General features: G+C 41.5%; 1 protein-coding gene across 1 annotated transcript in view; it reads right to left on the reverse strand.

Annotated features, from left to right (window-relative positions):
* VPS4A (vacuolar protein sorting 4 homolog A) overlaps positions 1–27,209 on the reverse strand; it is a 209,656-nt gene that overhangs the window by 166,668 nt on the left and 15,779 nt on the right. The window lies entirely within an intron of this gene.

Consider the following 27,209-nt stretch of genomic DNA (forward strand, 5'->3'; position numbering starts at 1 on the left):
AGGCCGGCTCAGTATTTCATCATTCTGACATTGATTTATGGAATAGCATTATATAGAGTAGTAGTAGTAGTTTCTATTATCTACAGTGTTTAGACATTTAAAAAAGTCGTATACAGTATTATATGAAAATATGTTAGCACCATAAAATATGCAAATAATTCAAAGTGCATGTCTCAATTATGTAAAACTTCTAAAAAAAAAAATGCAACACTCACCATTATCAATGAAACTTTAAGGAAATTAACCCATTTTTAGTGTGTTATAAAACAAAGAAATGGAAACTACTGTTTAGGTGTTTCTAAATGTAAGCAGGGAATAGTATTTATAATTACACATTAAAACCTCAATGTTTTCTACTTTCATTAGTAAAAATAAATTAAACATTAAATTAAAAGATGAGGTGCCGTATGTTCAAAGTAAAGACAGTACAATACTACCACTGAGATCTAGGGACTGTTTTTTCGTATTAAATGTTTCAGTAAATGGCCCAGGAGTGGATGAAATCGACTTGATGAATGTTACAGCTTGGTAAAAACAGAGATACTTGTGAAAATATCTACATAGATGGGAAAACTACAGAATGCTTGTGAGAAACATCCCTTTGTGCCGGTTTTGCTTCTAAGGAAATCGGGTGCCACAACATAAACAGATTTTCCACATTATCCTACAAGACTTATTTTCAGTTGCATTTAAAAGGTAGCCACAGGAACAACTATTTCAAAATAAGCTCAAGAACCACCCGAAACTCCAACCAGAGGACACTTAATTCTGGGCTATATGATAGAAGATGGCTATGCACATGGATAAGCACTGAGTGAGTTATTCCATCTTCTGAACCAAAAGAACAGTACACTTAAAATGTTCTACGAAAGAGGAGACTTTCTGGGTTGGGTTCTATAATAGCAAATAGCTGTTTGAAGGCCCCACAAGATGTGAATCCAAGAATATGCCATTGAGCTTTAGTGGCACAACAAATTATATCTGTTTTATGAAAGTTAAAACATTGTACAGAAAACATTAAAAACACTAGATTATCTATCAATCTCGATTTGAAAAAGTAAGTCATGACATGAGAACAGATTGCTTTCAAAGGATTACAAAAATTATTCACAGAAGCAGCTATGAAGTCACTACTGAACAGACTTTAAAAAAATATAAAATCCCATATATTGTGGACATTTCAAAACTATCTGCAAACCTCAGACATCAAGAGAGAAAAAAAGTGATTAATGTCACCTACTTCAATTTACATGGGAAAAACCCGCCTGCCACCTGCCAACCTCCCTGGGAATTATATTCCAATGTGCTAGTAAGCAAGAGAACATTAAAGGCCAAGTAAATGTGGCCATCCAATGGTTCAAGAGATTACATTGTGGTAATGCCCTTTGCATAAAACTTTTTCAATGTCTGCAGAGTTACCATCATTTCATTTAAAAAGAAAAAAATATCCATTCTTGATCCTTCCCTTCAGATCCCCTTGGATCTTTCATGATCCGAAAGACTTTACAAATCATTAGCAGCTACTCTGGGTGTCAGGGATTCTTTTTAACATCCACGCTCTTCATGTCCCACAACAAGCAGACAGCAATTCTGTTACACTTAAGTTGTGACTTAGCTTTTATATTAATTGGAGTTTGTGATACATTTTCAAGACCAAGCTTACTTTTAGCTACCACAATTTGCAGGTAACCAAAGCTCGCAAAATATCCACTCTGATGAAAGGCATAAGAAAAGAAATATCAATAGCAGAGTAAAATCAGCTTCCTTTATAATTCATTATTAAACATTGCTTCTATTCCGAATGTTGTATTGTGAAATCTAACAAAGTTATGACAGATGTTCTTCCAGTTAAGTTCTTACTAGGACCTTTACTTCCAAAAACATATTTTAGAGCACTAACTGAAAACAATATTTTAAGTAAAATGCATGTTATCTCAAAGTCTCATCTCCCGATTTCCACTTTCACTTCTGCTACATGTTGGAAGGCTTATGAAATATATCGAGTTTGATATTTCAACTTTGGATTCTAATTTGGCATGTTAAGTTTTTTTTTTTTTTTACCTATTTCAAATCTGTTATTGTAAATTACAAACATGTATGGAATAATGGATATCCCTCATATGCTGTGGCACTAGAACACCGAACCACTATTTTACACAACACCAGGTGTTGATACAAAACTTCAAATTTTATTAATGGTCCATGCCACTCCTGTGACTCACTACAAAAAACAAACTCTTTTGAGTATCATCAGCTTGAATTCTGGTTCAAATATGGTCAATTGGGTGACCTAGAACCTGAAGTTCATGCCTATGAGTACCTCTAGCTTTTGTCCTTCAGCAAGCTTCAGCTGACGCATCTGGACGGCCATTTCTTCATTGTACAAGCGTGTTCTTCAGTAGGTGAATTCAGTTCTATTCAAGTGGATTACCTTCATTGATCTCCTCATTATACAGTGGCATCAGGATAGCACAAAAAGAGCCAGATGGACCAGTGAATCAAACTTAAGACAGGATAGTCTTTCCTGATTGGTGGAAAGCAGAGACATTGTGACGTCATATCCCAATGTTCTGTGGGACATGTAGTTTTAACTTTGTTGTCAAGCATATTAAATAAAGAATTATTGCAAAACTTGTGCAAAAAACTCTTTTTAACAGAATTTTATTTTTCATATATTGCTTCTATAATCTGGATTTACTGAAGTTTTGAACAAATAACTCTGTTTTAGATAGATAAATGAATAAGGTAACTGAAATAATGCCAATCGCCTCCTGTTAAACTGTGATATGATTATAGGTGGAAATATCAGAACTGACTAATGTGCTCTGCGTTCTCATTTTTAACTATAGTACGTCTCAAACATGCACAGGAATTTTATTTTCAAAAACATACATTTTTTAATCCTATAACCCTGTAAGGGAAGCAATACTAGACTTGAAGCGGAGTGACTGTGCATCCAGTGGTGTTCAAAAACCACAAACATTTTTAACATACTGCCTAGAATTAAAGCTTACCTAATGAAGGACTAAGATATTTGCACAATGTTACATGAAAATACTAATTTAACATTACATACAGAAGGAACATTATGCTGGTGCACTAAATATCAGGCATGCATAAATGGTTATATTATAGACAATCCAACTTTTTCCCCCCAAACAACTTTTAGAAAAAGCTTAACAGGTCCCTATACCTCATTCCTCCAAACTGTTGGGATTTCCTGATCTCAGGGAAGGAGAAATGTTTTTGCATGAAATAAAAAATACTTAATAATCAAAGTCAACTTCAAATAAATGGCTATGCCTTGGCTAAGCCTCATTTCTGCCTGCCAATACCCCAAGCCTCAGGTCCTTCTCTCTCTGTCTCCGTCTAATCAATATATGGGGCAGTGCTGGTCAGCTGTCTGGATGTAGGCAAACTAAAGGACCAAGAGCACAAGACACACTATAATGAAGAGAACATGGTACACTATGATATCTAGCTTGTACTTCTAGTATTTTATGATCAGCAGAATATAGAAGCTGGTTCAGGCCGTGATTCTTGGTGGGGAACAATTTCGAAACCCAGAGTTAAAATATTTTTCAAAAAATTGTGATCTCCTACAATACAATAGAACAATACAATATTTTATTTGATTCAGACCTCAAATGAGATCAACAAATACATACACATGGACTCATCCTTATTAAAGTACAGTCACAAAACTTTTCAAATTCATTATAAAAATAGAATAAAAATTCTTTAAAATCCACTTGTGCAACATTCTATTGAATACAAATGTTACAATTATGTGCTTTACTTTAAAACAATTAAAAAAACTTTTAAAGAATTTAAACAAGTGATGACAAACTAATTCATTGGCTGGAGAGTTACACAGCATAATTAAGTCATGAGCTAGAGTCGCTTTATGCTTTAATTGGACAGGATTTATAAATCGTTGTCGAGCCTCTACCATTCTCGCGTTTGGACAAATTAGTAAAACATGAAATAAATCTTGTCGTCCTCCTTTACACAATTCACATATGCCTTTATTGTTATTTATATCCGTCCCAACTGGCTAGGTATGTTGCTAATCGGAGTATTCCCATACGTAAAAGAAGAATACAACGTCTTACCCAGTGTACTAATTGAAATTGTAAATAGGGCGCATGGGTTTTAAAATCTATGCCTTCAGCGAACGCTTTATACTGCTTTAGCTGAATGCAATATTCGTTGTCATTTTCGTAACTGATTCTAGGAGTCAGACGTTTTAAAAAGGAGCTTCAAATGTGCTGGCGACCATTCCTGTAAAAGTGCTGCAGTGCATTGAGAAACCTCAACAGCCTTTGACAGATGCCTATTAAAAGTACACCGAGATGCTTCCTCTCTGAAAGTCTCGAATTTTAAGAGATACCTTAAAGTGTCTGGTGCTGCGTGTAATGGATTATACACCCACCTAATGATGTTAGAAATTATTCGAGCAAAGATTCCTATTAGAGATAATTTCAGACGAAGAGCTTGAACTGGTACCGACTGAGACACCTTTACTAATTTTCGAAGTATGATTCCCTCCTTTGCCTTTATAGTTTGCCATGTTTTAATTTGTGAGAATTCCATAGCATATGATAGAATCGGTGGGATTTTCATACTATAAACCTCTAACATAGCTTTAAAGTGTCTATTACCCGTAGTGCGATACAGTCTCTGTAGAGCCCCTACATGAGATTCTGCCTTATGACTTAAATGTTGAAGGTGGGCTGTATCTTGTAGGTTATTCGGGAACGTATGGCCCAGATACACATACTCATTTACTGTCTCAATTGGTTTACCTCCTAATGACCATGTAAAAGATAAAGGTTTCCTTCTACCACTGAAAGGAAGAGCTTTTGTTTTAGTAATATTAGGCAACAGCACATATTCATTTGTGTATTGGTTTAGTTCGTTCAGGTTTCTTTGCAGTCCTATTGGGGTACAATCAAATACAACTATATCATCGGCATACATTAAACAATGTAAGTCAACTTGTGCCAATTTCGGAGGGTGGTTTTTGATTCGGGAGAAATGCCCTGGTAGATCACTAATGTAGATAGAGAATAATAAGGGAGCTAGTAAGCATCTCTGTTTCAACCCATTCTTCGTGGGGAATGATTCAGTTAGGCCCTTTTCACCCCTATTTGGACTCTACACCATGTTGCCGTATGAAGGGAGATTATAATTGTTAAGAGATCTGTAGGAATCCCCAAATTCTCCAATTTTCTCCATAAAATCAATCTATCTACACTGTCTAAAGCAGTTAAAAAAAATCGATAAAAGCACAATATAAAATTTGAGCATTTGACGTAACATATTTGTCAAGGGCTGTTTGAAACACAGCAATGTTATCCAGTGTAGAGTGCTTTGATCGAAACCCAGCCTGGAACATAGGAATCACTTTATTTGAAAAAGCCCAGTCTTTTAAATGTTCCAAGACACAAGCTGCGAAAATTTTGATGGTGGCATCTAGAAGGGCTATTTGTCTATAGTTGGCTGGATTCGTTCTTGAGCCTTTTTTCAGAAGAGGAACCACTACACTCCCCCGCCATGATTCCGGTATTTCCCCGCTTTGCAGACAGTGTTGGAAGAGTGGGGATAAAAATTTACTCCCATCATCTGCGTTTTTTTGTATGACTTTAATTGGAATTCTATCCGGGCTCATCGCCGCTGATGCTCTGGCTGAGGTTATAAAAGCTAATATTTGTGTTGCTGAAATTTTCATTGATTCCTGCTCGCATTCACTCTTCTGCCCATAGTACTGTCTAGGAAGGATCTGATTTTGATGGTTAGGTTTATAGAGCCCAAGGATGTGTTTTTCCCAGTCAGATGACGAGATTGGTGAAGCTATAATTGATTTTCATATTCCCATTTGTGCGGTAATTATGTTCCAAAATGATTTCTTATTTCTGTATTTTACTGCCAGTTGGATATCGACCCAGATACGGTCTCTTAAAACTGGTCTTTCTCTCTCTTTTTTCCATTGACGGATTGTTTCCAGTTTTCTTATTTCTCCTTGTCTTACGTCACAAAAGGAACGAAATTGAGTTTTAATCAATTTATTTAGTTGTCGAGAGTTATTATCTGCTGGTTTTACTTTTTGGAGCTTTTTAATGTTCTCTCGCCTTCACTTGAAGAGAGGCAACTACACACTGTATGATAGCTTCATATCTGTCTATAGGATTGCCTTCTCTATTTGCAGATGATGACAACACTTGGGATATTGTGTGATTTAATTTACTGATTGCTTCAAAGTTCCAGTGTATCCTTCCTGTTTTATGATTTATAACTGCCTGTCCCTCCAGGGAACTTAGAGACCACGAAGATGTATGCTGTGTAAAAACATCAATTTCTATGAAAAGTAATGAGTGCTCGCTTTCATGGGTTTGCTGGGTAGATCATGATTGGACCTTCGAGAAGAAGTCTAGGGTACAGATAAAGTAATCTATAATTGAGGATTTAGAGGGTCCCAGTCTGGTATATGCCGCCGGGATATCTCCATCGACTCTCCCATTTAAGATGACACCATTGATGCTTCAATAGATGACAGCAGCATTTTCCCTCTTTTATCTGCTTTTATCTTTTCAGGAAAAACAGGAGTTGGTATTGAGCATGCTACTTCTTGAGGAGATTTCCCCCTATTGTTGATTAGAGCATCGGTAATGTTTCCATTAAAATCCCCAGCCATTATGATCGTGGGATATCCCCTTGCTTCTAGCTTTAGTTCAATTTTCTTAAATGTGTTGGTCAAGAGATGATCCTTTGAAGTTCCTGGTGGAAGATAAATGTTAAAAAGTAGCAGATTTGTGATTTCCTACAAGTTAATCTTCCTGTTAGATAGCTTGACCAATATCTTTGCTACTATATCAAGCAAAGGGAAGGGATGAAAAGAGGAACATTATCACTCACGAACAGAGGTTCCTGCCACGGACATAACACCCCTGACCACTGATTCGCCTTCCAGCACTTAGCATAAATGTCAGCGGAGAAAGCAGGACATCTGTATTATCGGTTTGTAGACTTCTACACAATCTTTAACACGTTTGATCATTTCATTGTGTTGTAAAAGCTCAAAGTAAGCAAGATGCTTGTGGATTTCTTGCAATATTGCAACTCCCCCGCCTCGAGGAACTGGATTTAAGACTACAACCTGGATGTCTCAGCACAGACCTTGTTCAGCCTATCCCATGCTAATTTAGCCACTATACTAACATGCACACTCATTTGCCCCTAACTTGGATAATCAGCATATGGGATGTCTCTTATACAGTATTCTGCCATTCTGGATTATACACCAGTCAGATTACAAGGCAAAGTAAACATGCTAGAGGTTTACAGAGTACACATAACACTCTAATTGTTAACACAGAGGGGACTAAGATCTTAGTGTTTGGGAAGGGTAGGGACCATGATATCTTGTGAACTGGGAAAACAAAACGTTCTTACACCCAGTCCTCTTTTTGACAAGTTCTAGAAAACCCTTACTTGCATCAAGGAGGAGGCAGCTGAAGGAAACACGATTACAAACAAAGATATGTATCAAAATGGCCTGGTTAAATTGAATACCCGACCAAGAGCAGACAGACATTTGGAAGCTAACATCTACAAGGATCAGCAAATCAGACAGATCCTGAATTGGCGCCGACCCCATACCATCAGGAGCAGACAGTCATTGCTAGAACTAGGTGCAATCCAGACAGAACTGGAGGCTTCTTCCATTGTTAAGGTCACGATCTGTGTTTCCAAGGAGAGATATAGAAAATAGGAAAGTATTATTTCCCTCCTTTATGCCAGTCTGGTATTGGGGAGGGGTTTAAGCAAGAGTTAACCCCTTGTGTGCCCCGCCCTTTCCCCGCCCTGTGCCGGGCGTTGAATTAGCGGGCGGGGTTCATGACGAGATAGTCTCGTCATGGGCACAGCGCAACCGCGGCCCATGACGAGACCATCTCGTCATGGGCACTCAAGGGGTTAAAATAAAGGTGAAGACAAGGCGAAGAGGAAATACAACAACAGATGAAATATAAAGAAGTGGTGATGGACACCTAATGTTGTTTTTGTTGTTTAAACAGCAGTTATTACTATGCTGTTTTGTGGTCAAGCCCCTGATTGAACTTGAATGCTTGTACAAAATAGAAAGGAAGAAAAACCTTCCAGTACACATGGAAACCAATCAAAACATAAGAAAACAAAAGGGCACATGGATGCAAAGTAGAACAATGGAAAGTATGTTTAACAAAGGAAAAAGAGTGAAAGAATAAGTGAGATTCAGAATGGCTTGCCTTCCCATCTTCTTTACTCAACACTAAAAATATTAAAAGCAGGAAGGACTACAATTAACCATGACGTGAATGACTATACTCTGCAATGATGGATAAGAAGATTATAAGAAGCTACAGAAGATCTCCACAAAACCAATTTTCCATAAAACAAATTTATTTCAAATGATATGAGGAGGTGGAAAGCAGCTCTACAGATGGATTACTCCAAGGAGAAGTGGAAGGAGAAACCCTTACAAGCTTATATTCCCCTTTTCAAGAATAACAAATTCTGGAAATCACCTTGACTGTTATCCATGCACAAGCCATCTCTTATCTGGTTCTGCAAAGTTGTGTTTCTAAGTCCAACTAGTTATATGGGGAGAAAGTGGTAGGGAAGGCAGATGTTAGGAGAAACACAGTGTTAATAGGATACTAGACCTATACCAAATATGAATACAACATTCAAATGCAGCTTTATGTCAAAAGGCTCCTCAACTAAGTGACATGTTGAAAATTAGATCATACTCAAGAAAGGTTATGAAAAAACCCTCACCTGTCCTATTGGATTCTTTGCTGGAAAACCATGAGCACAGTGTTCTCTTCCTAGTATGACATCTTTCTGCACTGGCTCTTGTCGATCAAGCTTTTCACTTCAGCAGTGGTCTTATACACATACAGGCACGTGTCTGAAGCTGACAGACCTGGCTTCATTTTGCCCAGAACATAAATAGCCTTTAAGCACAAAAAAAACACATTTCCTCCGCCAAAAAACCCCAAATGCTAGCATGTCTGTCAGTTGAATACAGTAAATGGGTTGTATTACTCTTGTGAATGTTCCTGGCTACTCCTGCCATGCTTAAGCATTTGAAGACCACACAATATAGTGTTTCTTCAGTCAGTCAGAAATACTTTATTTGGTTAAAAAAATTCCTTAAAAGTGCACTCTAAAAAGTTTTCATATTACAATAACATTTCCCTAGAAAAATGCATTTTACTAATACTAGCATCTAAAAAGGAAAAAGTGTTCCAATACAGCTACATATCACAAAGCGGATAACATCGGCACAGTATATAACCAAGTGCTTCTTATTATAGCCTTATAGCCCGCCATAGCAAGCTATACCGGCTATTAAAGGCCCGCTCCAGCGTTAAAGGCCCGAGCCGAAGGCAAGGGACTTTAACAAGGGAGCGGGATTTTAATAGCAGATATGGCCCAGCTACGAAGGGCTATCAGGCTATTAGAAAATTCTGCCACTAGAGGGCATAATGTTCTAACAAATTAAACAAAGGCCTCTCGGAGTTCGAGGGGTTTTAAATCCCCTCGAGCTCCGAGAGGCCTTGTGAAAACAACATTGGAATGTTGCTTTGCGGGCATTTACCAGTCCGTAGAAGCACGGAGCACTCCATTGTCTTCAATGGAGTGCTCCACATTCCAATGTTCTAATTCTTCTTAAAACTCCTGCGGGAGAACTAACAACATAGAAGCATACAAAGAGTCTTAAAAATCCATACTGAAGCAGCTACATGTTGCTGTTACATAAGACCGTAGACCTAAGTATGCTATTTCACAAAGTTGCCTTTTCTTAATTCTAAGAGCACCTGCTAAAACTCTAGGAACAGAAAAACATTCCAAGGAACTTAAAAGCATTTGTAAATAGACCAAGACTGTTCGTGCTTGCTGAAAGTATTTCCCTCTTAACAGAGATTCGATAAATCGTTGCCGCCAAAAACACAGTAATGATCGCAAAGCATAATAAAATGTATAGTATCTTGCGAAGAAAAATTATCATAGGAACAGGGGCCCAACTCATCCACCTTGTGCAGCTGTGCAGTGCCCCAGTATCCAATGTAACACATTTAATCAAAATCTTGTCAACAAGAAGCGATGGGGAGGTATTGTGACCGTGACTAGGTAACGCTCTGAAAATGGGTAAGTTTTTTATGATATATGGGCCTGTATAGATGGTTTGCTAAACTCTCTCACCTCTCTTTCTGACTCCCTAATTCAGAGAAAGTGCCTTTTCACCCAAACCAAGTCTCCCTTTATGATGCCTTTCAGGTAATCAAATAACTCTGGTCGTCCCAGTTTGACCGTTACCTCCTTGATATACTTGAGCCACGGGTTGACAGTTGACAGTTGCCCTATCCAAAGTCAAAAATTCGCTGATTATTACCAGGTTCAGATCTAAATCTGGGCTAATCCAGATCCTCACCCATCTCAACAAAGGAGTGGGGGCTAATTGGTAAGAAATATACCTTATACCAAGTTCTTCATGCACTATGCATGAGGATACAGACTGTGGGACCGCCAACACTGTCTTAGGAATTTATTATTCACAATTTGCAGATCTGTGGTATCCTCACAGCCCCAAAAATCACTCCTGTAGCTGGAAATGGCTATACCCTTCGCTTGGTAAACCTTAATGAGAGCTTGGACAGACTTCACTCCCAATCTTTTTACAAACTCAGAGATTGCCACTACAGCTCTTGAGAAGATTTTCATTCTAGCCTTCCTTTGGGGGACCCATGAGCCTCACTCATCAAAAATAAACCCCAAATAAGGAAACGTGAACACCCTAGATATATTCAGTGCCTCTTCCAAATAATTTTTTCTGACATTTGTTTTTGGGCCCACAACCATGGTATGGGATTTAGCGAAGTTGGTGCTTAAATCTAGCAATGTCACAGAGGCTACAAAAGAGTTGAGCAGCTTCTGCAATCCCACCGCAGTTCTGGCCATCAGAACTGTATCATCGGCAAAGAAAAGGGTGTTTATCTTCACATGAATAAAGCCTTTTTTGAAACATATTACTAGTTTACTTTTGTGTTTCAGCTGGGTCACACAAAATTTGCTACATTATTTTTATTTGGACCATTATGGTTGTGTTGTTAAATTGCATTGTGTTTAAAGTCCCTTTGTTGGGTTTATCCTCATTTTGCCTACAGCACAGAGCCGTTTTCAGATCCTGTTTGCTCAGCCCTTTTGAATCACCCCCTCACAACTGGAAGTAGTAAGTAACTAAAGAATTTGCAGCCCTGATGGAACTCTCAAATGTGCACAACACAGGGAGGTATATCAACCATATCCTAACGTAGGCGAGTAAGTGACTATGGTTTTATTTTTTTGGAACAGCTTCAAAGAGATTATTAAAAACAAATAATCTGATATTTATCTAAACTGTTAATACTTTCCTGCTGATTTCTTTGCCTCCTGCAATTTTTATAAAGTAATAAAGAGGCGGTTGCTGATCACTGGTGACAGCCAGCAAGTTAGCACCTTTTTTTCATTGTAGCAGATTATATTTGATTTTTAGCCTTAAACATGAAATGTAATTATTAAGCAAGATGAACTTCTTACACTGTGTGAGACTGTTGTGTATATTATTGGGCAATATCAGCACAAATAAAGTAGTAAAAAAACACAAATAAGAATGATGTAAAGGACTGATAAGATAAAATCATAATTCACATAAAGCAGACTGGTAAAGGCCCTGTTGTTGGCTACATGTCCATTTTATCCTTCTCTTCTAGCCCACATCTCAGATTTCATTACCTACCCTCACCCAATACTGTTACAATCTGCATGCAATTAATTTGGTTTTGTATAACACTGTATAGCAGATAAAACGTTTTTTGATGTAATCTTTCCCGGAAAACAGATATACTTTTGATGTTAGTTGTATGGTGTATAGAGCTTATAGCGCATGATCCATACTTAAGTATGTTCTAGAATACGTGGTCTTTGGACCCGTAGTTTAGTCTCGTGGAAAGGGACTTTGTGTTTTTATATAATTCGACCCGTCCCTTTTCTAAGAATTAGGGTATCTCACCTCCATTTTTTTTGTTTTTTGTTGCTCATGTATGTGGCCTGTATGCTATATGTATTGGCTGCATTAAAGCCTGCAAGTTCATTTTGAAAGCTCCTGGCCTGTTCCTATGAACTACATGAAGATAAGTTTTTTTCCCCAGGGAGTATAAGTGTATTGCTGACTTTACTGAAGCTGGAGGGAGGTGACATGGACACTAAAGTGCAGACAGAGGAGGCAAGCTTCCTTTGGAAAATCAATAAGACATTTTGTTGAGAGAAGCTTCTGATTAGTGTTCATGTTGCACTACTATTTGGAAGATGGTGGTGGTGAAGGGTGGGACTGCAGTCTCAGTTGTCAAGGTAAAAGGGACTCGTTTAGGGGAGGCCAGCTTTTTGTTTCTTCCCTGATCACTGTTTGTTGTGGCTGTTGATAGTCAGGTGTCAATAGCTCATACCTTTTTGTGCCTTAGTTGTGGATGTTCCAGGCTAGAGACCGAAACAAAAAAGATTCTACACAAAGACTGTATCTGGAAAGCAGCCTGGAGAGGACACTGGAAAGAAGAACTACCGTAAACCAGTCCTGAAAGTGCAGACAAAATCCACATGTCCTGCCTGGTTTAACTGTATAACAGTGGGAGCCTCCAACCCAACTTGATGTTCCAGTTCCAAGTTCTCTTTGACAAGGAAGTGAGTCCTCCACATTGTACTCTGACGGTCTGTTGCGGAACCAAAACTGGTGTCTACGCAACAGCAACCTTCCCAATGGTGAGGGGGCATAACTTGCAGTCTTGCGTTGCTGAAGAACTACATCCATGACCTGAAGCAGCCAAGAAACCAACCTACTTGTTGATAGAAGGATAGAGCCTTCCAAACCCGCAGGAGGGGTGTAGGTTCAGGGAGTGTGAGAAGCAGCCAAACCCTGGTACTACGGGCCTATAAAACCTAGGACCACCACAGAGAGCAATCTGTGAACACTGGGAGCGCGAGTGAAGTTTATTCCTCCAGGAGTGTAGTTCCGAGCAAGAATCACAGATCAACAGCTGATTTTGATGTTGTTCAAAAATGACAGACTGCAGCTGTTCATGCCACTGATATAAGGACTTGTGCCCATGGTGGGGGTCACCAATGAAAACCAGAGATGTGCCTGAGGTGCACAATACCACTAGAATCAAGAACTGTGCCAATGGTGGTTGTAGCCACCAAAGCAGTATAACCATGGCAGTCGGTACTGCGACATCAGAGAAGTGCTCCCCATCACTGCATTCATGGCGCAGCAACCCCCTGCCAGCATTGTGTTCCACCTTCAGTCCATTGCTGAGTGACCCTAAAGCAGGTCCAGTGCTTGCCAAGAGCTTCTACTTGCATCCAGTAACATACCGATGCCAAAGGTCTCCGCTGTCCCATCCCACAGTTGCCTGCCTAAAGTGACAGCCACCATCTGATGCATCTCTTCCCTGAAATAGGAGAGATTAGAGACACGTTTTGCCACTTTCCAGCCAGTAGTCAAAACATGGAGATTTGCATGTGATGAGACTGTCTAAAAGGAGACTGCATTGAACTGAGCCCATGTGCTACTGAACTGGGGTCTCTAAAACTAAACCTTGATTTGTGCCACACAGGGACTTTCTGCCCTACCAAAGGCCTGCCTAGAGACATAACAGGAGGGACACATGGGAAGAAAGGGGCCAGGAGAGAGGGCTGTAGACAATATGCAGGACCCCAAGCGTCAGTATAAGTTTATGTCTGCTGCTATTCAAATCAAATCGAAAGGTTTAATATATTTAGTGCAGAATCTTTCAAAAGAGTTAATTAGGTCAATGTAGGAAGCTGGCTCTGTATAACCTATACTAAAGTAAGGTATAGTGTCCATGAGTCCAGTGGATCCCCAGAGGTATAGCAGAGGCTAAATTGGATCATCACTAAATTAGAGGCTAAATTAGATCAACAGCTCTCTTTGTGGTAGTGTGGTCGAGCAGTTAGGTTCATCAGAAGGGTGTGTTAAGCATTTATTGTATACACTCAATCAAGACTGATGGCACACACTCAGAGACAGAATCCAGACCGATGTGGTAAGTATAAAAAGGTATACTTATGTTTTATTTCTAGAAGCAAGCAGAACTTTGCACAGACAAGTGGAATATACTTTCAAATGCAAATCTTTACAAGGAAATGCAATTGTGAATGGAATTGTAATTGTTACAGGTTTGTATTTGCTTTAAAAAACGTTTAAAATTCATTGAAAAATTACTTTTGATTACTTTTAGATTACTTTTCAGTTACTTTGAGTATTAGGGGTGATATGCCGAGATATCACACACTGGGTCTTACAAAATACAGGTAAGTATGACAGTTTTCGGTTTGAAGCAAAGTTACTTTGTTTTCAATACAAAAGTCAGTTCAACAATATTTTTGGAACAAAATCATAACATTGGTTCCTATGGGAGAAAAGAAGGTTATCGGTTTGCAGCTAAGTAAACGACCTGCAAGAATAGCTGTAGGGGGTTAAGACCAAAGTTCTGTTAGGCACTCAAATCGCACCACCAGCAGCACAAGGGTGGCTAGATGCAGTGTGCAGGGACCCAACGTTAGCCAATGGGGCTTGGGGACCTTTGATCAGGGGCGGATAGTAAGCAGGTCACTCGGTTGTGGGAGCAGAGCTCCTGGAGTTAAGACCAGCACTGCAGGGGCCAACAATCAGCACAGGAGCTGCACCACCAGCAGCACGGAGTCGGACGGATGCACAGTGCCAAGAAGACATCAGGAGCCCTGTGATTTTTAATGGAGATCTGCAGTTTGAAGAAAAAGCTGCAAGTTTGGGCACTGAGCTTTTTCTGAAGGTGACCACTGGCAGGAGAGGTAAGTTGGGTTCTTGGGGGATGCCTGGTAACTGTCGGTTGGGCCACCCAAGGCCGTAGGGCGTCGGGTGCAGGAGTGTCATTAGGCATCGGATCTTCTTACCAGCTCCGGTCGTGGTCTGGGGGAACCTTCAGGTTGAGGCTGCAGGTGTCGGTCTGAAGCTCGAGGTAGGTGGGGGGGATCACCAGATCCCAGGTAAGGATCGTTGGGGAGTCCTCCTTGTGGTATTGGGCCACTCAAACTCGGGCCATTGGGTGCATAGTGGTACAGAACCACAGAGCCGCCATGATCCGGATTCTGTGTTGGAGTCTTTTAGTTGAGCAAATCTGGTGCTCACGGGGGACAGAGTCTTTTAGATGAAGGCAGGGCAGGTCCTCTGGGTTCTGGATAGCTGCGGGACACGACGGGGATTTGCTGTGAGAAGGTCGGAGTCAGTACAGGCCGATAAGGCTGGGGCCAAAGTAGTTGGTGTCCTCTTCTTCCTGGGTCAGCACGGCTCTTCGTTCCTTCTTCTTTCATCCTCAAATCTGAGGAGGCAGGGTTCAGGGTCACCCCTTAATACTAAATTTAGGAGCGTTTACAGGGGTGTGCAGGTCAGGACCAATAGGTCCCTTCCTTGGGGTGGGAACACCCCTTACTATGCCACCCTCCAGTGGGAGGGGGGCATGAGTCTCTCTCTAATTGGCTGTGTCCCCTCATCTTCAAGATGGAAGGGCCTGAGATGTGTACTTCAGCTTGCCTCCCCCACCAAAGGTGGGCACACCTCTCTTCTATCAATTGGTTTTCCCGGTGATTCTCCCGCACAAAGTGGGGGTCCGAACCGGCGGGAGCCAGTTGTTGGGGGCTGCAAAAGGCAGGGTCAGCTCACAAAGGCGGAAGGCCTTTGAGGTTTCCTCTTCGTGGACCCAGCCCATCTTGGGGGACGGAGGCATGATACTTCTGCCCAGGTTGGGTTTTGTTTCTGGACCTAAAGAGCAGAGGCACTCTGCCCAGGGTTCCAGAAACCTGTCTGGCGGTGGCAAATGGCAGGCAGAAATTCAGGAACCACATCACGTTTTCTTTTTTGGGGGGGGGCGGGGGGGATGGGGCGCGAAGATGCCCTCTGAGTGCATTTTACATTATATCCCAAACTGGCATTAGTGTCGGTTTACTGTGCTGAGAAGTTTGCTACCAAACTTCCCAGTTTTGAGTAAAGCCATTATGGATCTGTGGAGTTCATAGGGACCAACTCCCAGACCATATACTCTTGATGGCTTTACTGCACTTACAATGTCTATGTATGGACTTATAAAATGTAGAGGTACAGAGCTCCTGCAACATTACCCTCATCTGTGTTCTAGTGCAGCCAGCTAGAGGGGTGACTTACCTAGGCCACAGGTAGTGGACTGCAGGCATGGCACCCAGGGATGTGTCTCATGTTGACTCTTCACTTTTCTCTGCACCAAAACACGCAGCCTGCATTGGCAGTGTGTGGGTGTTAGGGTGCAGGTCTCCTAAGGGTGTCATAATAGGTGCTGCAGTCCTTAGGGGTCTTTCCTGGTCACAGTGTCCTTGGTACCCATGGTACTTGTTACAAGGGGCTTACCTGTGGCCAGAGAGGTTCTAATTGTGGGTACAAAGGTACAGCTTATTTATTTTGAAGGTTGTATATAGCGCAAACATGACCCTTGCGGTTATCAGAGCACTTTACAAGTAAGGTAGTTGAACAAAAAGAACAATGTATTTCCAAAAGTGATGTCCTGCAAAACAGCTAGATGTGCTTAGAGTTCGATACAGTAATCATGTGAATTTCAACATGAGAAGAGATTTAATTTCTCTCTTGAACAAGGCAGTGGAGGGGTTTAGCCTGGTTTCTGGGGGTAGTGCATTCCAAATCCTTAGAGCAATTCCAGAGAATGTGCGGTTACAAGTTTTCTTTTTGGCAAATCTTTGTGGCTTCAGAAGGTGGTTGCTGGCGCTCCTGGATGATCTGTTAACGCATGAGAGCACCAGTTTCTGGGTCAGATATCTCGAGGTGTTGTGATATAGGGCTTTGTGGGTCATGCAGGCGATGTTTAGTTGTATTTTTTTCTTCGAAAGGTAGCCAGTTGAGAGCTTTGAAGTCGGGGGGAAATCTGGCAATTTCTTTTGGAACCTGTGATGAGCCTGGCTGCTGAGTTGATTGATGCTCTTAGAGGGGTGGTTGTGGATCTGGGGAGACCCCAGAGAGTTGCACTACCATAGTCTCGTCTAGGGATTACTAGTGCTTGGACTGCTAGTTTGAAGTCATTTGCTGGAAGGAAGGGTTTTAATTTTCTCAAGGTGTTCATCTGAAAATTTGCTCCTTTTGCTGCGGCACTGATGTGTTTCTGCATGTTTAGATTTTTGTCCAGAGTTACTCCCAGCGATTTTGGTGAATCGATTATAAGAGGTAGGCAGTTGAGCACTGTTAGTTGTTTAAGCCATTCTTGTGTGATGGATGATTGGTTAGGTGGAGCGTTTAGTAGGAATTCAGTCTTGAGTGTGTTTAGCTAGAGGTGGTTTTTGGTCAGCCAGTAACTGAGTTTTTAGTAGCGTTCGATTGAGACATTTGATGTCTTCCGGAGAGTTTATCTTTAAGTATAGTTGGTGTCATTGGCCTACATGTGAAATTGTATATTTGATGAGCTGAGGATATCAGTGAGTAGCTCCATGAATAGGTTGAACAGTGTAGGTGAGAGGGAAGAGCCCTGTGGTACTCCTAAAGTGGCTGGGACGGCCATGGACAGGGATTGATTGACCTTGAAACTTTGGAATCTATTATGGAGGAAAGAGGTGAACCAATTTAGCACTGACCCTAATAAGCCCATTCTATATTTCAAGAGGTCTAGGAGATTCTCATGTTTGACAGTGTCAAAGGCCAAGGATAAGTCAAGCAGGATTAGCAGGCAGGCTTTGTTCTGGTCTAGGATTTTTGGTACGTCCTCTACTATGTGGGTCATAGCCGATTCGGTACAGTGCCCTGCATGGATGCCCTATTGGTATTCATTGAGAAGGTTGAAATTGGCGATGTGGTTGTCCAGCTGGATGAGTACACATTTATCTAGAGTTTAGCCAGAGTTGGGATGTTGGAAATTGGACGGTAATTATTTAAGTCCGTGGGGTCCGCCGTCGTTTTTTTTAGGATGGGGAAACTTGTCCAGATTTGAGAATTTCAGGAATGATTCCTTGGAGTAGAGAGGCATTGATAATCTTTGTCCAAAGTGGCAGTAGCAGCGGTATGAAGTCTTTTAGGTAGTTTGTGGGAAGTGGGTCAGAGAAGTGGTTGGATGGGTTCAAGGACATGAGCACTTTTAGAATTGCTTCTCCACTGTACGTTGTGAAGGATGACCATGCGGCATTATTTTTGGGGGCGAGCTTAGACGTGCAAGTGATTGGGGTTGTTAGAGTGGGAAATGACGTGTCAGTCTGAGCTACTAGGGCATTAAGTAGGTCCATTTTCAAGTGTTCTGTCTTCATCATGAAGAAGGAGACAAATTCTTCGCAACTGCATTGACCAGTTGAGAGGGGGGAGGGGGAGATAAGCTAATAGATTGAGTTTTGACTAGTTTAAATAGTTTTTTGGGTCGATTCTTGGCTTGGTCTAATTGACTTTTGAAGAAGTTTGCTTTTGAATGTCGGATCTTTCTATAGTAGGAGTTTCTGGTGCCTCTAAGCAGTTTGAGGTGTTCAGGGAATGGTGATGACGCCGTTCAACAAGTCTAAGGGCTCATCTGTCCTCATTGAGTCTACCGTCGTACCAGGGTTTAGAGGTTTTTGTGGAGAGCCTCTTCAGTTGTAAGGGAGCGGTTGTGTCTAGTATCGTGGTTATAGAGTTAAAGTAGTGATTTGTCAAAGCGCGAACATCAGATAGGTCTTCCGGGGGAGCAGGAGGTTGACAGTGATGGATGTGGGTATGTCCATGATGGAATTTTGTAGGTTCCTCTTCCATATTTTAGGTCTCGTAGCTTGTGCTGAGCGTAGTTTAACTGATTCCTTGATGAAGAAAGTGGTGGAATGATGGTCAGACCCGTCACATGGGAGGATCGTGTTAAGCTGAATGGCCTCTGGATTGGCAATAACCAGGTCAAGGATTGATCCTTTGTCATGTGTAGGTCTATTGCAGATTTGGAGAAGGTCAAGACCTGCGAGGAATGTTTTGAGACTATTTACCACCAGGTCGTTCCAGTGGAGATTAAGATCTTCAAGGAATATTTGAGTATTTTGTTGACCACTGTTTGAAGTCACGATATCCATGAATTGTTCAATGAAGGAGAGGTTATCACCTGGCGGGTGGTAGAATGTGTGCAAGGAATAGATTGGTTTGTTGTTACTTGTGATATCTAAACAGAGGTATTCACATGATGATAAAACCGGTGAGAGCGAGCGTTTCACTGAGAGACTGTTTCCGTGAATGCAGGCAATACCGCCACCAGGTCTATCGGGACTGTCCAGTCTGGTGATGTCATGATTGGGGGGAACCAGAATGTTGAGGATAGGCGAGGACGACTCATTTAACCATGTTTTGGTCAGGATTAGAAGGTCAGGTTTGTGAGTAAGTATTAGATCAGCTATGTCAGCTGTGTGTTTTGAAGCTGATCTACAGTTTAGTAGTTTACATTTGAGATGCGGTTTGGTGGTGGTTGGAGGGTCCTGTGTTAGCGGAACTTGCGTAAGATTCTCTGGGATTATACCTCTAGTTTTGTGATTTGGGGCTCTGTGAGTATTGGCGTGGAGGGTTTCGATTGAGAAGAGTTTAATCAGATTATTGGAGAACTCTGTGTTCTGGCTGGGATGAGGAGGATCGGATGAAAGGAGAAGGCAGTGTATATCCTTGGAGGATAGAGCATTCTTCCTCCGGACCGGTCGGGTTGTGGTATTGAGGTGAGGAGCAGTTCTCCATCTTGGGGGCTGATGGTAAGGGGAACGTGATTGCAGCTGGTACTGGTATGTGAGGATATTGCTGTGAAGGTTCCAATTCACATCTTCAGCATGATGTCTGATCTTGGGTTGCTGCACGATCAAGTCCCGTAGCGATTGGAGGTCGTTTTTGACCTATTGTAGTGAAAATATGATTGCATCCAGTCTAGGGTCTGGCGTGGGAGACGTGCTAATAGTTTGGATGGGGCTTGGAGGGTAATAGTGATCCGAGTATGCGTAGTGGCGCCTGCCAATACTGTTATATGGGGTGGCTTTTATCTTGTAGCACAGCCTTGACATTTTAAACACTGGAACTTGCAGAACACATTTTATTGGCCAGTGCTCTTCTATGTCGGAAACTTACAAAGGAAAAAAATAAGCATTGGGAAAGCCAATTCCTGGCTTGTTCACAGTGAAAACACTTTCTGTGTACAACAGGAAGATGTCGCCTATGTACAGCTTAGTTATAGTGCATCTAGGAATAACATAAAGGTACTTGTTGATAATCTCAACAGATGGGGCAAGCCTTCGAATTTCAATTTCTATCTCACACATCTGAGAAAGTGTTACCCACATTATTAATAAAAGTGAGCAGCCATCAACACTTCTCAGCAGCACTGTTGTTCCTCTAATGGGATCACTATAGTCTGCCTTACTACTGCAGTACAAGCATTCTGAACACAGAAGAGAAGAGCACTTGCAACAGCAGTCCTAGCTATCTTGATTGAACAACAGGTAGAGCATCAGTGACAGCAGCATATAGTTGTACACAGATTTGGTAAAGCAAAGGCACTAGTAATTCAGGTTTTCTCACACACAGAAAAGGTACAGCATGAGCAGCATCTGTGTGAATTTCCTCTACAATAAAAGGCAAAGCTTGAAAAACGCCACTGAAAGCTTGCATTCCGCTCATTAAACTGATAGAGTCGCTGCCTCGAGTGCAGGATTTACTTGCACACAAAGAAAAATGCAAAGATTGTAATTACAATCTTCACTCATAAACATGGAATATAGTGCAGGCAGCAGCAATAAAAGTCTCTCTTTCTTGCACACACATGCAGCTGAGCCGGTACAGAACACGTCACCACGTATAACAGGAACAGAGTAAACAACTGCAGTACAAGTTTCAATTATGCACTAGTTAGAAAACTGGCAGAAGCAGGGCTAACTTATTTGACAAGACAATAGGTACATCACTGGAAGCAGTTACGGCTAGCTTCACTTACAAACCCCCCACACACAGACAGCGAAATCGCTAGCTGGCATCACTCACAAAGGACACGTATAAAATGTTCTGCAGTTCCATAATCTTGTACAGAGAACATGTTCAGAATTCTCAGTATCAATGCAAACTTCACTTGTTCATAGAAGTAATTCATACTCAAAGTGGAAACATATCACACACAGTACAGCACAGATGCACCAATGCAAGCTACACATTGAAAACAAGCATTTGCAATGCAATAGGTCTCGCATTACTGAATGTTTGAGCTATTGGTGTTGCAAATAATGCAAAGCCAATAGCTCAAACCTTCAGTAACGCAGGACCTATTGTACTGCAAATGCTTTTTTTATCTTCGTGGCTGTGTGTATTTCTGGGTGCTTTTTGGCTTGCGTAACGTGTATGTTTCCAGATCTTGGTACCTCTGTGTAGCTAAATGGTGTGGTTCTCATTGAGGTTTGGAGCAGTTTGCAGGCCGTAAACTGTAAAAATGCAAAAGCAATTGAAGAAATGCAGAGCAATTATTTCTGCATGCGCTTGTTTTTGTACCTAATAATTTGTTGTAGTCCACACCGACGGAGGCGGCATTAGCTATAGGAAGGCAGGGACATGCATTTCAAGAGCAGATTGGGGGGGGGAGGGGGGGGGGGGGTTAGAGAGGAGGCAGCTGCAGCCGGGGAGAGGGAGCAAGCGTGGGCATGTGCAGTTATAAAGTAAGCACGACTTGGAAGTCACAACACTTTTCAAATTAAATTCTAAGAGGCAGTCCTTTTTCCCCAGCCTCTGCCTTGTTTGCAGGCCACGTAGTTGGGGAGCTTACATTGTGCACTTGCCTTATAGAAACAAGCATTCACAATAGAGGCAGGCATGGGGTTATGCATGAGCAGGGCCCTGGTGGAAAGGAAGGACTAGCAATGATTTTTTTTTAATGTATGTATTGGGCGCAAGCGTGTTTTCGCGTGTAGGTGTTTGATAGTTGATATATTCATTGAGCTCTGAGACAGAGGCGGCAGCAGCCATAGGAAGGCAGGGACCCGTGACAGCAGGCCGGGAATTTCAAAAGCAGGAGGGGCAGGAGGGGGCAGCTGCAGCCAGGGAGAGGGAGCAAGCGCAGGCGCGTGCAGTTCCTGTGCTTAAACAAGCAAAATGAAAAAAAAAAAAAAAGAGTGCGGCAAAAGTGATAAATAACATAGCGAGTAACAGCACATGTAACAAGGCCAGTCCTCATGGGAGGATACAAAATACCAACGGGGGGGGGGGGGGACAACTAAGTGTATTCACCAATGAAAAGCCAGCATTTCTAAAGGACAGTAAGAGGAGTTAATGAGAAAGATGGGTGTTTTTTTAAAGTGCATAGACTAGATACAGCATGTCATGTCTCTTCGAGACAGCGCAAGCGCTGCCTCGGTGAGACCTAAACATGATAGAGATTCTTTTAAGTTAAAAATAGGTTATTTCTTGATTGCTAATGTTTCTCTTCTGTACAATGGATTATATCACTGCACATACATTTTCTAAAATACTTTACAAAACAAGCATTGAAAATGCAATAGGTCTCGCCTTTGATTAAGTTAAAGCCATTTGCTTTGCTAATGGTATTGTATAGCAAAGCAAATGGCTTTAACTTAATGTAAGGCAAGACCTATTGCATTTTTAATGATTGTTGAGAATGAAATTAAAGTTTCTCATTTGTGAAATATGTACGAATAACACATGTAAACAGCATTTGCCAAGTAGTCCCATACAATGCTGAAAGTTTGCTTAGGATCTCACGCTACTGCCACAAATTAATTGTGAGATTCAGTGAAGATAAAACGTGTTTCTGTCCTTCAGGGCTACAGTTCAGCTTTCTATCCACATTCGACCCCCAATATCCATTATGTTTCTGCCTGCACACCTTTCCCTCAGATGAAAACCTTAGAGACATTTGTTATTTCGCTGTCTTTTGCTCAACGCACATCTCTTCCGTTTCCGATATTTTTCACTTCCAACTCCAAATCTTAAGACAAGTTTACTCGCTCATTCCAGAAGGTGCTGACAGTTCTTCAATACTTAAAGAGGCTTAAGTAATTGCTTTGCATTGTACTTTTTACTAAAATCTTAAATTTGCATGCAAGGAAAAAGGCCTTGTTCCAAATACCAAAGCAGCTGTATTCCTAGAACACATGTTCGCCACCAGAGAGGTCTTTTGTTCATAGTTAACCAACGGCTCAGAGTACACGTTGCAACTGCCTGCCTAATTGGAATTTGGCACCATGTTTATTATCTCTTGCCATCGTTTGTGTGTTAGACATCTGCCAAAGAGGAAATACCTTAAAACAAATGTCAATTACCCTCCTTTGATTCACCTACCGTACAAAAGGTATCAACAATGAACCCGAAACACACAATATGTTGTGACTATTTCCGCTGACTTTGATTTACCCGGGCTCTGTTTTACCAAAATTTGATTTTAGGTGGTCTAATAAACCACACACTGATTTCTAAGCTGTGTTTATCCCGTGAGTCAGGGGGCTCAGCACATTTTAAAGATAGGATAGCTTCACACTAAAGGCTGCTCGGAGTGGCTTGTGGCTTCATTCGCATTTAATGAGACATTCAATCTAAGAAATAAATTAACTGACATTCTCGGATCGTGTTTAATGAAGCGCGTGCCTAGAGGAGCCGTAGACTGCAGCAGTGTTGTCATAATCTATGGGTGCTAGGGCACAGACTGCCAACAATCAAGCGAGGCACACGGCACTCAGTGGAATGGGAACTGTTGAATCTTTGCAGTTTATGACCTCAGTCATGAACCTGAACTGTTCCCGATTTTTTTTTACACTGCAAAACAACTATGCTAATTTAATATGTCAACGTATTACAATCATGTCTGTGATATAAAACAACGAAAGAGGCAGTAATGTCTGGAAGGATAGAGACCAGGACAGCGTGCCTGTGTGTCAGAGATAGCGGAAAACTCCCTTCCACATTAACACACTACTGTGCTAGTCTGTAGGCTGTCCGCCTGATGACCTGCGGTGGAAGAGGTCGGATGTGGCTGAATGCAGTGACATGCTTCAGAGGGTACCCCGTGAGGTGCACTCGTGAAATTAAACTTCTGCTTAGTGAAAAACAGAAAGAGGTCTCTGGTTTATTCTTTCTGCAATCACGGGAAACATGACTCCGTTTCTGCTGACTTTGAGTTACCCGGGCTCTCTTTTACCACAATTTGATTTTAGGTTGTTTAATAAACCACACACTGACTTCTAATCTGAGTTTATCCCGTGAATCAGGGGGCTCGGCACATTTTAAAGATAGAATAGCTTCACACTAAAGGCTGCTCGGAGTGGCTTGTTGCTTCATTCGCATTTAATGAGACATTCAATCTAAGAAATAAATTAACTGACATTCTCGGATCTTGTTTAATGAAGCGAGTGCCTAGAGGAGCCGTAGACTGCAGCAGTATGCTCATAATCTATGGGTGCTAGGGCACAGACTGCCAACAATCCCGCAAGGCACATGGCACTCAGTGGAATGGGAACTGTTGAAACTTTGCAGTTTATGACCTCAGTCATGACCCGGAACTGTTCCCGATTTATTTTGACACTGCAACACAACTATGCTAATTTAATATGTCAACGTATTACAATCATGTCTGTGATATAAAACAATGAAAGAGGCAGTAATGTCTGCAGGGATAGAGAGCAGGACAGCGTGTCTGTGTGTCAGAGAGAGCGGAAAACCACGCTCCACAGTAACACACTACTGTGCTAGTCTGTAGGCTGTCCGCCTGATGACCTGCGGTGGAAGAGGTCGGATGTGGCTGAATGCAGCGACATGCTTCAGCGGGTACCCCGTGAGGTGCAGTCCTAAAATTAAACTTCTGCTTGGTGAAAAACAGAAAGAGGTCTCCGGTTTATTGCTTCTGCATTCACGGGAAACATGTAACAAGCTCTCGGCTTTGGCAAAGTCAGCCGCTTGTTTATAATTGCATCACACTTTCACTTTAAGTTAAAGTGCGATTCAAAAATAAACATGCGGCTGCCTTTGCCAAAGCCGACTGAGAACAAAAAAGTGCGTTGCGGCTAATTAGGAGACACTGTCTCCCGCCGCCAGTAAAAGATACAATCCCGGTGGGCGGGGCCAAAAGAGAACAGGGTGGTAACCAGGAGGGACTTAAAAGCCTCCTGGACTATCACAACACCCGGTTTTGCATAATTGGTGGCGCAAAATGACGCACACCAGTGCAAAACACGGGCGGAGTAGAAAGCGAGCTTCTGGAATCGTATCGATTCCAAGAAGCTCTTGCATGGCGAGGGCAGCGCATGCGCGCTGCTAACGCAAGGCGAGACCTAAAAACAACTTTTTACCACCTCCAACACATAGACAAGACTGTAATGAGTGAACCAAGAGACGTCTCTTGGTCATTTACTACGTATACATGGGCACTATTCTTGTGGTTATGCGGAGCAACATTATCGTCTAGTAAACCATAAGTGGGCGTTTTAGGTAGCATTCAACCTGAGCTCAATTTCTTCAAGATGATCCCATATTTGACGCTCAATTAAAATGAGACGAAGGTAAGTAAAATGATTTGCATAAGATCACACTTTTTGGATAAATGAAGAAGTTGAGATCTGAACCAAATTTTCCTGGTTATATATAGAATAATTCAACCACTGGATGGATATCGCCTTCTCTGGCCATTTACTACCAACAAACAATGCTTTGTGTTTAATAATTATCTGATTCAAAAGACATATAAAATGTCAAAACTACTTTCTTCCTTAATGTCAGAAAAGGAAGGAGGCTATTTTAAAGTTAATGGCAGCTTCACACCACTTCATTATTACTTTGGAAATTCAAAAAATACCTGACGTTCTGTTAAGCACTACTAAGAGCTGTAGCTAAATTAATGAACCCGCCTGGCGGCTTGTAGCACCTTACAAAAAAAACTACAACTTGACTGTGCTTTCATTGATAGTCACAAACATTCAATCTACGCCAAGGTTAGTAAAATGGGGTAAATATTTTTTTTCTATTTTAAACATAATATCGAAAAAGCGGAAAACACAAAGAAAGCACAGAGTATTATAGAAAGAAGACCGAATGTCCAATGCAAGCACTACCTTAGAATTTGCACCAACTCGTGGTAAAGTAATGAGCCCTTCCAGAATCTTCCCCAAACCCAAATGCCTGTCAGGAGTAGTAAGCACTGTATAAATTCAGTTACAATACAATGCACAATAAAAGCATGCCAATCCGAGGCTACTAAAAGGGACATATAAAATAAATCAAATCTATTTAAAGGGAATGCCCGCTAAAAACCTGCAGCCTTCAGACTAGACCTATATATTACATTTTGCTCTAAGTGACCGTACCTGAGCTGTGGGGTCTGCCTGATTCCGAGCAGGAACCAGGAAGCGTTTATTAACTTGACAGCCAGGCGAAGAGCCACATATCCTGCAAGTTCTGTTTTTTCTGGGTCAAACCACGTGAGAATGTTTGGGGGGGGGACAGTAAGGACGTTTTAACGAAACAAGAGGCATGTGCTCCGTTTTTCAATGCAGGTGAGTAAATCGTGATCTTTGAAACACTTTAAAAAAAATAGTAGGGAGCTGTGAGTTTGCAGGGAAACAAACTGGGGAATTTATGTTGATTATAAACTCCACCATGATATTCGAAAGTGGAATGACCCATCATACAGAAGTTAGTTTGCTGGCAGGCTCCACCGCACTCCACCACAACACCGGGGAAGTACATTAAATACTTTGTTGCTTAATACTAACCCCAGGCGTAGTGGGCGTAGCGAGGCTACGCGGAGGTCTACAAAGTTGCAAACAAACTCCGTGGAACTCCGCTACGCTACCCGCCTCCACCCCCCCTATATTATCAATTAAATCTACATCACGTACTAGTAAATTTAAACCACTTATCTGGCATGCGGCATCCCTGGGCTGCCCTCCTCCTCTTCCTCTCAGGATCGGTAATCGTTGAGAAAACTGCGCATGCGCAGTTTTCTCAAGGAATATTAGGATTGTCTCATGTGAGCAAATCACATAGGTGGCTTACTTTGTTTCTAATGCTTCTAACTAGATAATCTGGCATCCTTGATTTCAGTCTCACTACATGCGTAAAGGCTAAAAGGAATATGCTC

The sequence above is a fragment of the Triturus cristatus genome, chromosome 12 (assembly GCF_964204655.1).
Source record: "Triturus cristatus chromosome 12, aTriCri1.1, whole genome shotgun sequence".
NCBI lineage: Eukaryota > Metazoa > Chordata > Amphibia > Caudata > Salamandridae > Triturus > Triturus cristatus.